At 43.5% G+C, this 12,551-nt stretch overlaps 1 long non-coding RNA gene across 1 annotated transcript in view; it reads left to right on the top strand.

The window, feature by feature from the left end:
* The window catches only part of LOC143273313 (uncharacterized), a 728,872-nt gene that overhangs the window by 557,073 nt on the left and 159,248 nt on the right, over positions 1 to 12,551 (top strand). The window contains exon 4 of the long non-coding RNA XR_013051298.1: positions 9,107 to 9,191. This is a non-coding gene — a long non-coding RNA (uncharacterized LOC143273313). The remainder of the gene's footprint in view (positions 1 to 9,106; positions 9,192 to 12,551) is intronic.

The following is a 12,551-nucleotide window of genomic DNA, read 5'->3' on the forward strand; positions in this document are numbered from 1 at the left end:
GGTCCGCATAGAGGATGATTAGGACCACGGGCCTGAGTGCAGGTGTCTGAGATGGTCTGCACTTGGCTGTGCTGGGGGATGGTCTGTATGTCAAGTTGCTCTGATTGGTCAATAAATAAAACCTGATTGGCCCGTGGCTAGGCAGGACGTATAGGCGGGACTAACAGAGAGGAGAAAAGAAAGAACAGGAAGGCAGAAGGGGTCACTGCCTGCAACAGCCGCCAGAACAAGGAAGATGTAAAGTACCAGTAAGCCACGAACCGTGTGGCAAAGTATAGATTTATGGAAATGGATTAATTTAAAATATAAGAACAGTAAGCAAGAAGCCTGCCACGGCCATACAGTTTGTAAGCAATATAAGTCTCTGTGTTTACTTGGTTGGGTCTGAGCGGCTGTGGGACTGGCAGGTGACAAAGATTTGTCCTGACTGTGGGCCAGGCAGGAAAACTTTAGCTACACTTGACCCTATGCAGAGTCAGTCACCTGGGAAGGGGAACCTGGACTAAGAAACTGCCTACATCAGACTGGTGTATCTGTGAGGCATTTTCTTAATTGCTAATTGATGTGGGAGGATCCATCCCACTATGGTGGTACTAACCCTAGGCAGCTGGGCCTGAGCTGTGTACTCAGCTGTGGCAGCTGAGTCAAGCCAGAAGGAGTGAGCCAGTAAACATCTTCATTGCTCCAGGGTCTCTGCTTCAGTTCCTGCTTCCGGTTCCTGCAGTGGATTCCTGCCTTGGCCTCCCTTGATGCAGGACTTAAGTTGGAAGTGTCTGCTCGCCTTTTCCTTTGCCCACTGAGCCATCCACCCAGCCCTGCAAGAAAGAACAAATAGTAGAATCACTCTACTCCTTGATTTGGTGACAGCTGTCTGGCTGTGTCTGTCAAAACTCACTACACCATACTCTTTAAAAAGGGAGAATTTTCCTGAATATAATTAATATCTAAATGAGCCTAACTCTAAAACAAAGCAAAAGGCCAACCAGCAAATGATTCTAATCCAGACAGGGTGCTTTTGTAGAATAAAAGCAGATGTCTGCTCACACGAGAAGGCTTAACAAAACTAACCAAAGAACTTTCAACGCCAGCGTGAGGTTAGCCGGGTCTTTGTTTCCTACCTGTGCATGGTGGCTTCAGAACAGTCTCCAGTGGTGAGCACTGCTGTGAGCCAGGCATCAGCATGCCCAGGGGTGTTCCTGGGCCACCCTGTTAGTGCTGGCTAGCTGTGAATAGCTGCTCGGGCCCCCAGCTGCACACTGTCCTTCTGTGGCAGAAAGCTTATGTTCAGGGCCAAAAACCAGGCCCCAGCCACAGCCTCCCCTGGGTCTCCATAGTTATCCTTGAGCAAGGAGACAATGCAACATTTCGGGTTGCACCAACCCCTCATTTTAAAACAAAGGCCTAAATGAAAGGGCAGGTGTGCCCGGAGCCCTCCTCCATGACGAGCTGTAATTCTCAACAGAGTCAGACACGCTTGTTCTTGTGAATTAGCACAGAGCACAAGGCCTTTACCACGGTGCTAATTGCTATTGGGTGTAAACAAGAAGTCCCAGTATGTGGGCACGAGGCAGGACAAAACAGATGCCAAAGCCATTCAGGGCCCTGCCCTGCACGGGCGGGCGCTGTGCTGGTGGCTGAGAGCGACTGTCTAAATGTCAGTCTCCTGTGGGCCTGGTCCTGAGCAGTCCTAGCTGAGTAACCCAGCAAGGGCACGTCCTTCCTCCTCCCGGCCATAGTGTGATGCTCGGCACTCCGCTCTGCCTTCCCACTTACTCACACAGTGTTAGAAAAACGCACACCACCTACAACTTCTCCCCCTAAATGCTACAGGGCAGAGAAGTCACTCCTTTGCAAGGGAGAGCCAGCTGCAACCCAAGGATAACTTGGCCCACCAAACTTCTATTTTAAAATGTCTTTAATGAGCATAGTTATACATGATGGGCTTCATTTTCATTCATGTATATTTTGATCCTATTTGATCATCCCAACTGCACTCTCTTACTCTACTCGCACTGATCCCTTCCTCTTCCCAACCAGCCCTTCTTCCACGTTTCTACTTTCGTGTGTGTGTGTGTGTGTGTGTGTGTGTGTGTGTGTGTGTGTGTGTGTGTGTGTGTGTTCCAATGGGTTTCACTAGGAACACTTACAGGAGCATGAGTGATGGTTGTTTACAGGAACATTAGCAACTTCCCAATGGCTAAACCACTGAAGAAAGCCAATCCCAATCCCTACCACCACCATACTTCCAGCTCAGGCCACCACATTTCTTTAAAAGCATCAGTCTAGGCAAAAAAAAAAAAAAAAAAAAAAAAAAAAAAAAAAAAAAAAAAAAAAGAGGGTTGTTGCTCATTCATTGTGGGGTGCAAAATTGGTCTGCTTCCTTCTTTGTGCTCCGTCATGCCTTCCCAACCTTCACTACAAACATGTAGAGGGAGAAATAACTAGGAAAAAAGTTTTCTGGAATCTTCCAGACCTAAAATGGGTGATCTGTTCTCATGTTTAATTGCAACAGACATACCCATGCAGGTGGAGAGGGGCCTTCGGAGATTGGAGACATAAATGCCCATCTTCGTTGGTTTCAAATGTTCCTTTGGTAAAAAATGAAAGGCTTGGGGGAAGCACACAAGGCCTCAAGCCTCCACAAAGAATTATAAGCAACTGAGGAAGGCTGAAAGTAAGAGAAGAGCACACCAACTGGCCCGCCAACACCAAAGGGCCAGCCCTGAAATACACGCAAGTAACATCATACAGACTGAGCGGTTTGTACCTATGAATGTGTGTGTGTGTTTATGTGTGTATGTATGCATGTATATATGCAATGACAATTAATGAAAAAAGAGACTGGCTTTGAAAGAGAGACAAGACAGATGTGTGAGAGGGTTTGAAAGGAGAAAGTGAAGGGGGAACTTTGTAAATATCTTACAATTTCAAAAGGTAGAATTAGAGGACATAGACCTGAAATGTAATGGGAACCAAGAAGTTCTTCTCCATTTGTTTCTAAGAATGGCACAGATACCTTGAGGAGACAGAGGGAAGGTTACTAATAAAACCAAGTAAGTGAAGAAATGAGGGCGGGTAACACGGTTCAGTGGGTAAAGGGCTTGCAGTACCAGTCTGACAACCAGGGTTCGATTCCCAGAACCCACATACCAAAAGGTGTCCTCGGACTCTACATACATGCCATAATATGAGTGTTCATACACACACACACACACACACACTCTAAAATCAATTATTTTTTTTCTTAAGGAGAAATTATGGGCAAGAGAATAGGGAATGAAAACATAAGGTCCTCTGACTCAAGAAACTCAATCCAGGCTTCATCTCAGAGGATGCTCTTCCTTCTTACTAAGATCTTCCAGCCAATGTCAGGCCCTATGGGAATAATCTAATGACGGTGTGATTTGTGTGGCCCATAACCGGGGCTAGAATATGGGAGGCAAAGGGTGGGACAGAAGGAATTCTGCAGCCACAGCTGACCCCAGTCACTTGCTGTTGCTACAATGTTCTGGGATTCTGGAAAACATGGATTTTCTTTGCTTTACAAGGTCCTAGGCAGAGGCAAGGGTTTCTGGGAAAGAAAAGACCAAGGCCAAGCAATATGTGGGAAAGAAAGTCAGTCTTGGGGGAAATCAGTCCCCATCTTTCATATTACGTTGTAATTGTGTGCTTAGTGAAGTGGTCAACTTTGAGTTCATCACCGGTAGGCTTTTGCTATGGAACAAAGAAGTACAAAACTTACTGACTCGATACAACAAGCATTTGTTATTTAGCTCATTGGCTGTAGGTTGGCTGGGGTGCCTGAGTCCTTACATCATCTCTCCTGCTCTGGGACAACTCAGTTGTTCTCTGTGGTCTTGGGGCTCAAGGATCTGGGGGGATCTTGCATATATGTCTGGCCACTGGCCAGTTGGTTAGTATATGAGGGCCCCCACCAGGGCCTCTCAGATCAACTCCATGTATAGTCTCTCATCCTCCCACAGCCTACCCCAGGCTTCTTCACAGGGCAGAGCACCTTCTAAGAGATCGAAAGCAGAGAGTTTGAGATCCCTTATGACGAAGGCTTGGGTCTCATATTGCATCATTCCAAAGGGGAAATAAACCAATTTGCTTGATAAATGTAGCTACAGGAACTCATAGGCTATAAATCTACCACAGTTAGGCCGGAGAAATGGCCCCGTGGTTAAGAGCACTGACTGTTCTTCCAGATGCCCCAGGATGGATTCTCAGCACCCATATGTCAGCTTCAAACCATCTGAAATTCCAGTTCCAGGGCATCTAATGCCCTCTTCTGGTTTCCATAGGTACCAGGCACACACATGGTGGTACATAGACATACATGGAGCCAAAACACCCCTATACATAATAAAACAATAAAAAGAATTGTTTGAACCCATCATAGCAAATGATCTGGGCATGTTCTCTAGGGTTGATACTGGAGCTGACCATTTTGGCAAGACAGGGTGGGCAGTGAGTCCCTGGGCTTCACCTCTCTCCAACCCCAGTCCCAGGGTAACAAAGACACATCAACATGGCCAGCTTGTACATTAGTTCTGAAGAGATGAACTCCAAGTCCTCATTCTTATGTTACAAGCACTTTACCGCTGAGGCACCTCACCAGCTCATAGCTGTGTGTTTTGATTTTTTTTTTAAATTAGTACCATATTTTTGACATGATTCTTTAATCTTTTGTGGTTAATAAATATTCCAGCATATGGATTTAAATAATTTATCCATCCAGACCCCTGTTGACATATCAGTGGGCTATGCCCAATCTTTTGCTTCTCCATATAATACTATAGTTAATAACTTCACATATAAGTCAGCAGTAAATGTACCTGTTGAGTGGGAAATTGCTGTTGAACCCATGATTGCTAGGTTTAGGTTGTGTGCCAATAGCAGGAAACATACCTAGCACCCTGATCTTGATTCCCTAAATACCATTTTCCACTTAAAGGGATCAAGAACACTTGGAGAATGGACAGTTCCAGAACAGAACGGGGAGGTACATCATAGACCTGGGATGTCTTCCTGTGTCAGAAAGGTGGTCAGTCAAAATGGAAATCTGTCCAAAGATACAGGTGCCAGTTCCAAGGGTGATGAAGCATGGGAAAATTGAACATCAAAGTACGTAAAGATAGGTACAAACCATTAATTAAATCCATGAGTCCTTGCTGATATGAATAGCATATTCCAGTCTCACAGTATCTCTCTGAAAGATACTTAATAATTACAAAGTGAAAATAAAAACCCAGAAGACACTGCTATAATGAAATCGTTTTTAAAAATAGCTTCAAATGCCACAGGACACATAGTGCATCTACATATTTACAGTAACATATCACATCTCTGATACTTTCTAAAAAAAAAAAAGCTTGGATCTTTCTGGGCAGTGGTGGCACACGCCTATAATCCCAGCTCTTGGGATGCAGAGGCAGGCAGATCTCTGTGAGTTCGAGGCCATCCTGGTCTACAAAGCAAGTTCCAGGACAGCCACAGTGGATACACAGAGAAACCCTGTCTTGGGAAACTAAAAAAGAAAAAAGAAAAAAAAGTATATGTTTAAAAAGTGTGTGTGTGTGTGTGTGTGTGTGTGTGTGTGTGTGTGTATAAAAAAAATATGTATATATTAAAGTATTTATAAGTATAAAAAAACTTGAATCTAATCACGAGGACCTCAAAAGCCAAAACTGAGGGACTCGACTGAGGGAGACTCTATAAAGTAACAGAGCAAGCAATACTTTTCAGAAGTATGAGATTCTTGAAGACTTAATTAAGGATTCATCCATGTTAAATGAGACTGGGGCCTGGAGAGATGGCTCAATGGTTAAGAGTAGCTGCCACTTTTTCAAAAGACCTGAGTTCAGTTCCCAGCACTGATGTCACACAGCTCAACCTCCAGTAACCCCAACTCCAGGAGATCCGATTCCTTCTTCTGGCTTCTGTGGCACCAGCAAACACACGTGCATATATTCGAATAAAATGTTTGAGAGAGGGGGAGAGAAGAGGAGATTGAAGACAGGACACTAAATGCAATGAACCCTTAGCTCTGGAAAAGGCAAAACGACTCTGCAGTATTATATTGTTAATTTCCTTTTTTTTTTTTTTTTTTTACAGCTTTTCTGTTTTTATATAACAGTGTCTTTGTTTCCAAAATTTTTCAGGGATAAAATCAATGAAAAAGTATTGTGTATGTATCTGCGTGTGCACCCAGAGATACACAGAAAGGTGGATGAAAGAATGTGACAGCATTTCCTCTCTAATACAGATGTGATAAAATGTTGAGATAGAATAGTCTGGGTGTGCGGGGATTCTTCGCACTATTTTTATAACCTTTTTGTAATTTTTGAAATGATTTATAAGTTCAAAGCAAATATGTATAAATTTGAAACTTGGTCCGTGTCGTCATCTCACTTCCTCTAGAGCAAGCACATGTCTTCTCCCCAACACCAGCCGTGTGCAAAGATGGCGCTTCATGTATACAAAATGCACTCACACATTTATGACGACTCCCAAAAACAGGCTAAGGCACGTTCTCCATGTTTGTGTAAATGAGGCTCCCAGAAGTGAAGACAGTGAGAGGAGTGGTTAAGGACACGAGTATTTGAAACCATAATTATACGCTGTTTCACCCCAACCAGACTGGAAAACATTATAAAGTTTGAAAATACGGACGGTTGGCAAGGATAGCAAGAGACATTCTTGCTGTGTATTGGAAAGAGTGTAATTTAGCACCATTATCTCGGAGAGCAATTTGCCAATATCTAATAACTTTAAAGACATGCTCATCCTGTCACCCAGGAATCTCACCCACAGCCACCTGTGTTTCCTAAATGTTCCCACATGTGCATACACATACAGCCATATTTCCAGCAGTGCACTTTGTAGTAATAAAGAAGGAAAGATAGCTCACGTGTCCATCAAAGGATTCACATCTATGAGTTCAGCTTTCGGGAGGCTGAGACAAGAGGATTGTGAGTTCAAGGCCAGCCTGAGCTACATAGTGAAACCCTGTCTCATAAACACACACACACACACACACACACACACACACACACACACACGAAAAAAAAAAAACCTTAATGTTGAATTTAAAAAGCAATTTGCAAAAGAGTAGGTACTCGATGTGCATGTTTATAGGCTACCAAATACCTGTGAGTGTAGTTGCATACATGTAAGGAAAGCATAAAGTCCCTTTCAGGCAGGATACGGCATCAGCTCCAGTAGAATGGTCACTTGGACAAGAAAGCATGACAAACAGAATCAATATCTGAAAAGGAGATTCACCTGTGACAGCATTTCACTGTCTCCAAACAGATATGGAGCAAAATGTGCATAAATATTACCATTCATTCTACTGAAGGGCTAAGTACTTGAGCCGTTTTTTTCCTGCACTTTTTACTTCTTGAGTGTTAAAAATGCTTCATAGCAAGAAGGCTGGAGAGATGGCTCTGCAGTTGAGCTCACTAGCTGCTCTTCCAGAGGGCCCCTGTTTGGTTCCCAGCACTCATAAGGGGGCTCACAACCATCTGTATGTAACTCTAGTTCCAAGGTATCCAATGCCCTCTTCTGGCCTCCACAGGCATTACACACAGATTGTGCACAAACATACATGCAGGCAGGCAAAACATTGATACACGTGAAAATTTTTAAATTAATAACTTTATAAATAGCTTCATAGTAAAAGCAAAAAGTGAGGAACAATGAGCCTTGAAGTCAAATAGTCCCAAGTTCTGATCTCCTCTAGCTCTTGAGAATTGTACCATACACAATGTTCTTAGTGTTTCTGGATCTGGGTATCCAATGTATAGGAAAGAAGTAATATTTAATTTGAAGGTCAACTCTAAATGTGATAGTATGTGGAAAACTCATGCATGATGTCTCAAAAAGATGCTGAAAATCATTTTCATCACCATAATCCAGTGTTTTCCACCCAGGAACAATTTCGCCCCAGAGAGGATTTGGCGTTATCTGAAGACATGTTAAGCCAATATTTATTGAGTGCAGAGACAGTCCTGGCATTGAGAAGGGAGAGGCCAGGGATACTGTTAAAGAGCCTACAATGTACAGACAGCCTGCATGACTATTTGTCCCCAAATCTCGACTGTATATTGAGACCCCACCTATAGTTCTAGGCTACCCAGAACTGGACTCCAGCTTCCTGACTCCCAAGTGAGTCTCCACGACTTTAGACCTTGACCCTGTTACAAAGGACTAGAGATGGAAACTTAGCACCTTTTCTACCAATCTGCTTCATGTTGGGAAACTTAACATCTTAATGAGCAGAGCAACTACCTGGCACATACAAAGATTTAATTATGTCTCAAAGAAATGAATATCACTTGGGAGGCAGAGGCAGGTAGATCTCTGAGTTCAAAGCCAGCCTGGTCTACAGAGCGAGTTCCAGGACAGCCAGGGCTACACAGAGAAACCCTGTCTCAACAAATGTAGAATAAATAAACATAAATGAATGAGTCCTTCCAACAACCAGTCCCTGACTGCAGCCCTGTAAATTATTAACCGGTTCCCTGTGCTTTCTCTGACTCCTCATTCATTTGATGTGGTGGCTCCTTGTTTTTCTGTGTGTTATCTAAAGAGAATAATCAAGGAACAAAAAGCTCTCAGAGTCTCATATCAAAGATGCCCTTCTCTCACAATTCAGAATCATATCCATGGATTAATCTTCACATAGTCATTGCCAAGAAATACTGTGGGGCTGGAGAGAAGGCTTAGCAGGTCAAGGTACTTGCAGCCAATCCAGTGGGCTGAGTTCAGTCCCTGGGACCCACACTGTGAAAGGAAGGAACCAGCTCATGAAAGATTATCCTCTGACCTCACACATGCACCATGGTACGTACGTACACACACACACTTAAATGTCAATTTTAAAAAATTTAAAGGAACACCTAGAATATTTGGAGAGCCAGAGCTGTTTTCTAAATGGACAATGGCCACATGATGTGAAGCGAGTTGCTGACTTAGAAATGAGTGGAATTATGGCTTTTTAAGCTGGCTTGCCACGCAGTGTGTGGTCAGCATGCGTTGCTGATATTGTTGTTTTTAATGAGGTTATTTTTATTGAAACTCTGTCTTTGCTTTATCGTAGGCACTGGTTTGGTGACTCAGTCATCCTCATGTGCAGAGGACCACAATAAGTCCCTGCAGTCATCCTTGGGGCGGATCTGAAGAAGGTGAGTGCAGCCGCTGTCCCAACCTGATTTTTCTGAATATTTGGCTTGGCAACGTGGAAGTTCTCACTACCTGTTTCAAGGAATATCAAGGTGACTGCATGGTTATAATTACATTTCCGATATTATAATCATATGATAATGTAATGCAAATGTTTTCTAGTTTCTACTTATGTGAATGGACATACCAGATGTGAAGGACAAAAAAAAAAAAATCACCAAATGGAATCGTATAGTGAGTGCAAAGGACACTGTGATGAGTTTCCCTAACTTTCTGTGTGTCATCAGCTTGGTGACCTTGTGACAATTTCTTGACTTCTCAATTCTTAAACCTGTGAAATGAAACACTTGAAGGGAATTATTTTGAACGTGCTTCCTTGAACTTTAATGTGTTTCGCTCTTGTGAGAATTGAAAAACAAAGCAACGATTTCAAAGCGTGGTGGACAGCCTGGTGGGGGTGCTCCCATCACTGGAGGGCTTGCAGTAAGTCATCCCCCAACCCTTTTGCCACATCTCCCAAGATGGGATCTGTGAGGTTCAAGAAGTCTGCCTTTCTGGCACACTGCCAGGTGGCTGAGCCAGGCTATTGTGTAAGGGAAGCACTAACACATTGTTCTGTTTGCACTCGGAGCTGTGAGGTACGATGAGCTGTGTGTGCACCATGCAGATGTGAGGAGCCAGGCTCACCTTCGCATTTGTGGAAATAGAATTAGCAAGTTCACATCTGATGATGACTTTACCCTGTGATCCTGGGCTCTGTACCATCCCTTTGGGTGTTATCTTCCACTCAATACTTCCTGTGCTAGGCCTAAGCGTTGAGAGTGCCTCTCTGGCTTTCTTCCCCTTGCCTGCTAATGAATGAGATGACATTTCCTTTAGAAAGGACTATTGGAGAATGGCATCTCCTCCTATCTGGTACTCCAAATGTGAGCACATCAGTGTATGCTGCTTCCTGAGATATCGCTGTCATCATCTTCTAACTTAGGATCTGCTTTGAGGTCCGTCTTTGGCCCCACCAAGTTGGGCTTTCTTCCCCAAGGGACCATCACTGTAATATGCCTAAAAGGATGTGTGTTCAGGTCAATGTGTGTTTGTAGAACCAAGATGGGTTCCTAGAGAACAGAGATGGTGTCGACAGATGTCCAGGTCAGACTGCAACAGGCCACAGTTCGAGCTCTAGACAGAGGATCGGAAAACCACTCAGGCCATACCACAGTCCATTTCTGCTGCCAGTACAGGATTATGTGGCATTGCAAACATTCCACGTTGTGTGCCTTGAGGAATCACAAGGACCCCTAAAGAGACTCACATCTTAGAGGAAAACTAAATCCTAGCTTTGAAATACAAACACTGTCTCCCAGTGCTGCGTACAGAGGCTCCCCACCAGGATCAGTCTAATTGCTCAGTGGGGTGACAGCTGCTCTTCTCCAGGGCTTCAGCAGATATGATTTTCTGGCATGAAATAAAGGGAAATGGAGCCTTAAGAATATAGTGTCACTGTTGTCTACTGTGGATTGAATATAAAACTCTTCTCCCAAATCACAGGCAAGGCTTTGTGGGTGATCTGTCAGGTAAAATACTAACAAGTGCCCATTCATGAGAGAGCCACTCACCCATAAAGAACATTCCAGACGACACCCACTGCTGGCTGGGGTGGATGTGGCTTTATTTGATTTGGGGTTGATTTATTTGTTTGCCTGGCTTCTAGAACAGCATAACTTGGATTTAATGTCTCGAATACTGAATCCAATACTTCTAGGTTCACTGACTTGTTATTATTTAGCATTTATGAAGTATATGTCAATGCACTTAGCACTTTACAATGACTCATAAAAAGGTCTGATCCTGGCCATTGAGCAGAAGGTTGCTATCAGCTGAAATGCTGCCAGTGTGGAAATGTTCCTAGGACAGATCTGTATACCTTTTTCCCCACCCCCAAACAACCTGTCCCAGTTGCTGAATACATCTGAGTCCAAATAGATGTGTGATTACTGCTGCTACCATGTTGAAAACAGTATTTATTTCAATGCAATAGCTTCGATGTGGAGCTCCTGACACTTAAGAAAAGCTGAGAAAGAATGGGTAGATGGATAGATAAATGGATGTATGTGTAGATGCATGACTGCATGCATGGATTCATGGATGGAAGGGTGCATGAATGGATGGATGGATAGATGGATAGATGGATGGGTGGGTGGGTGGATGGATGAATGAATGGATGGATAGATGGATTGATAGATGGATGAGTCTGCATATGCATGAATTCATGGGTTCATGGGTGGAAAGGTTCATGGATGGATGGATGGATGGATGGATGGATGGATGGATGGATGGATGGATGGATGGATGGGTGGATGGCTTTTTCCTAAATGGACATCTTCCACTGTCCACCTGTCTCTCTGCCTAAAGCTTTATGTAAGCATTCTCCATACCTTTACCTTATAGAGCTGACTGACTTGGAAATAAACTGTTACTTTAGTGGCTTTTATGTAATCAATAACTATGGGTAGCCAGAGACATGAGAACCTGATTGCACAAAATCATATAAATTGGCAACAGTATTATGTCAATGCCAGTGTCTTGGTTTTAATGTCATAATAAAATTGTATAAGATGTTACCATTGGAGGAAACTGGATAAGGACCTGGGGCATTATTATCTTTGCTTACTGTGAATCTGTAATTATTTCAAAAAAGAATCATATTAGCTTCACGTATCTGTAGTCCTATCTCAATGTGTACACATTCCAGTCACTAGCCTCTCCACTTATAATAGCAATACCAACTGTGTCAATTCAAGACTCCACCAAAGCAGACCCAGAACAGACTTAGATCTTCAAGGGCCTCGCTGGGGGAAATGCCTGTGAAGTATAAAGTAGCAGGAATCAAGTCTTATGTCCTTAGAGCCTTCAAAGGTCTAGGCAGTTCCTGTACCTGTGAAATGGGAACAGGAAAGGAAGGCTGGACAGGAAGAGCTCAGGCCATGAGACCTTCAGAAGAACATTTCAGCCAAGCCACTGAGAAGGCCCTGCACAAATGTTGTGTGGTAGAGACGCACCAGTGTAGGAAGTGAGAGCCCCACAGCTTGGTCATTGTCTGAACATAGTAGCCTAGAACAAATATTATATGTGTTCAAAGGTGCAGACACAATTGGAGATTGGTGATTCGCTGTTTCCAGGGTGCATTTTGTTTGTCATATTTGGTGTTTTGTGGCAGAGTTTTCTTCTGTAGCCTTACAACTCTCCAGACTGGCCTGGAACTTATAATCCTCCTGCCTCTGCCTCTCCAGTGCTAGAAAACAGACAAGTATCACCAGATCTGGCCAGAACCTGTTACCTTTAGAGGAAGCTCTGAGCAGGACTCC

This window comes from Peromyscus maniculatus, chromosome 5 (assembly GCF_049852395.1).
Source record: "Peromyscus maniculatus bairdii isolate BWxNUB_F1_BW_parent chromosome 5, HU_Pman_BW_mat_3.1, whole genome shotgun sequence".
Taxonomy (NCBI): Eukaryota; Metazoa; Chordata; class Mammalia; order Rodentia; family Cricetidae; genus Peromyscus; species Peromyscus maniculatus.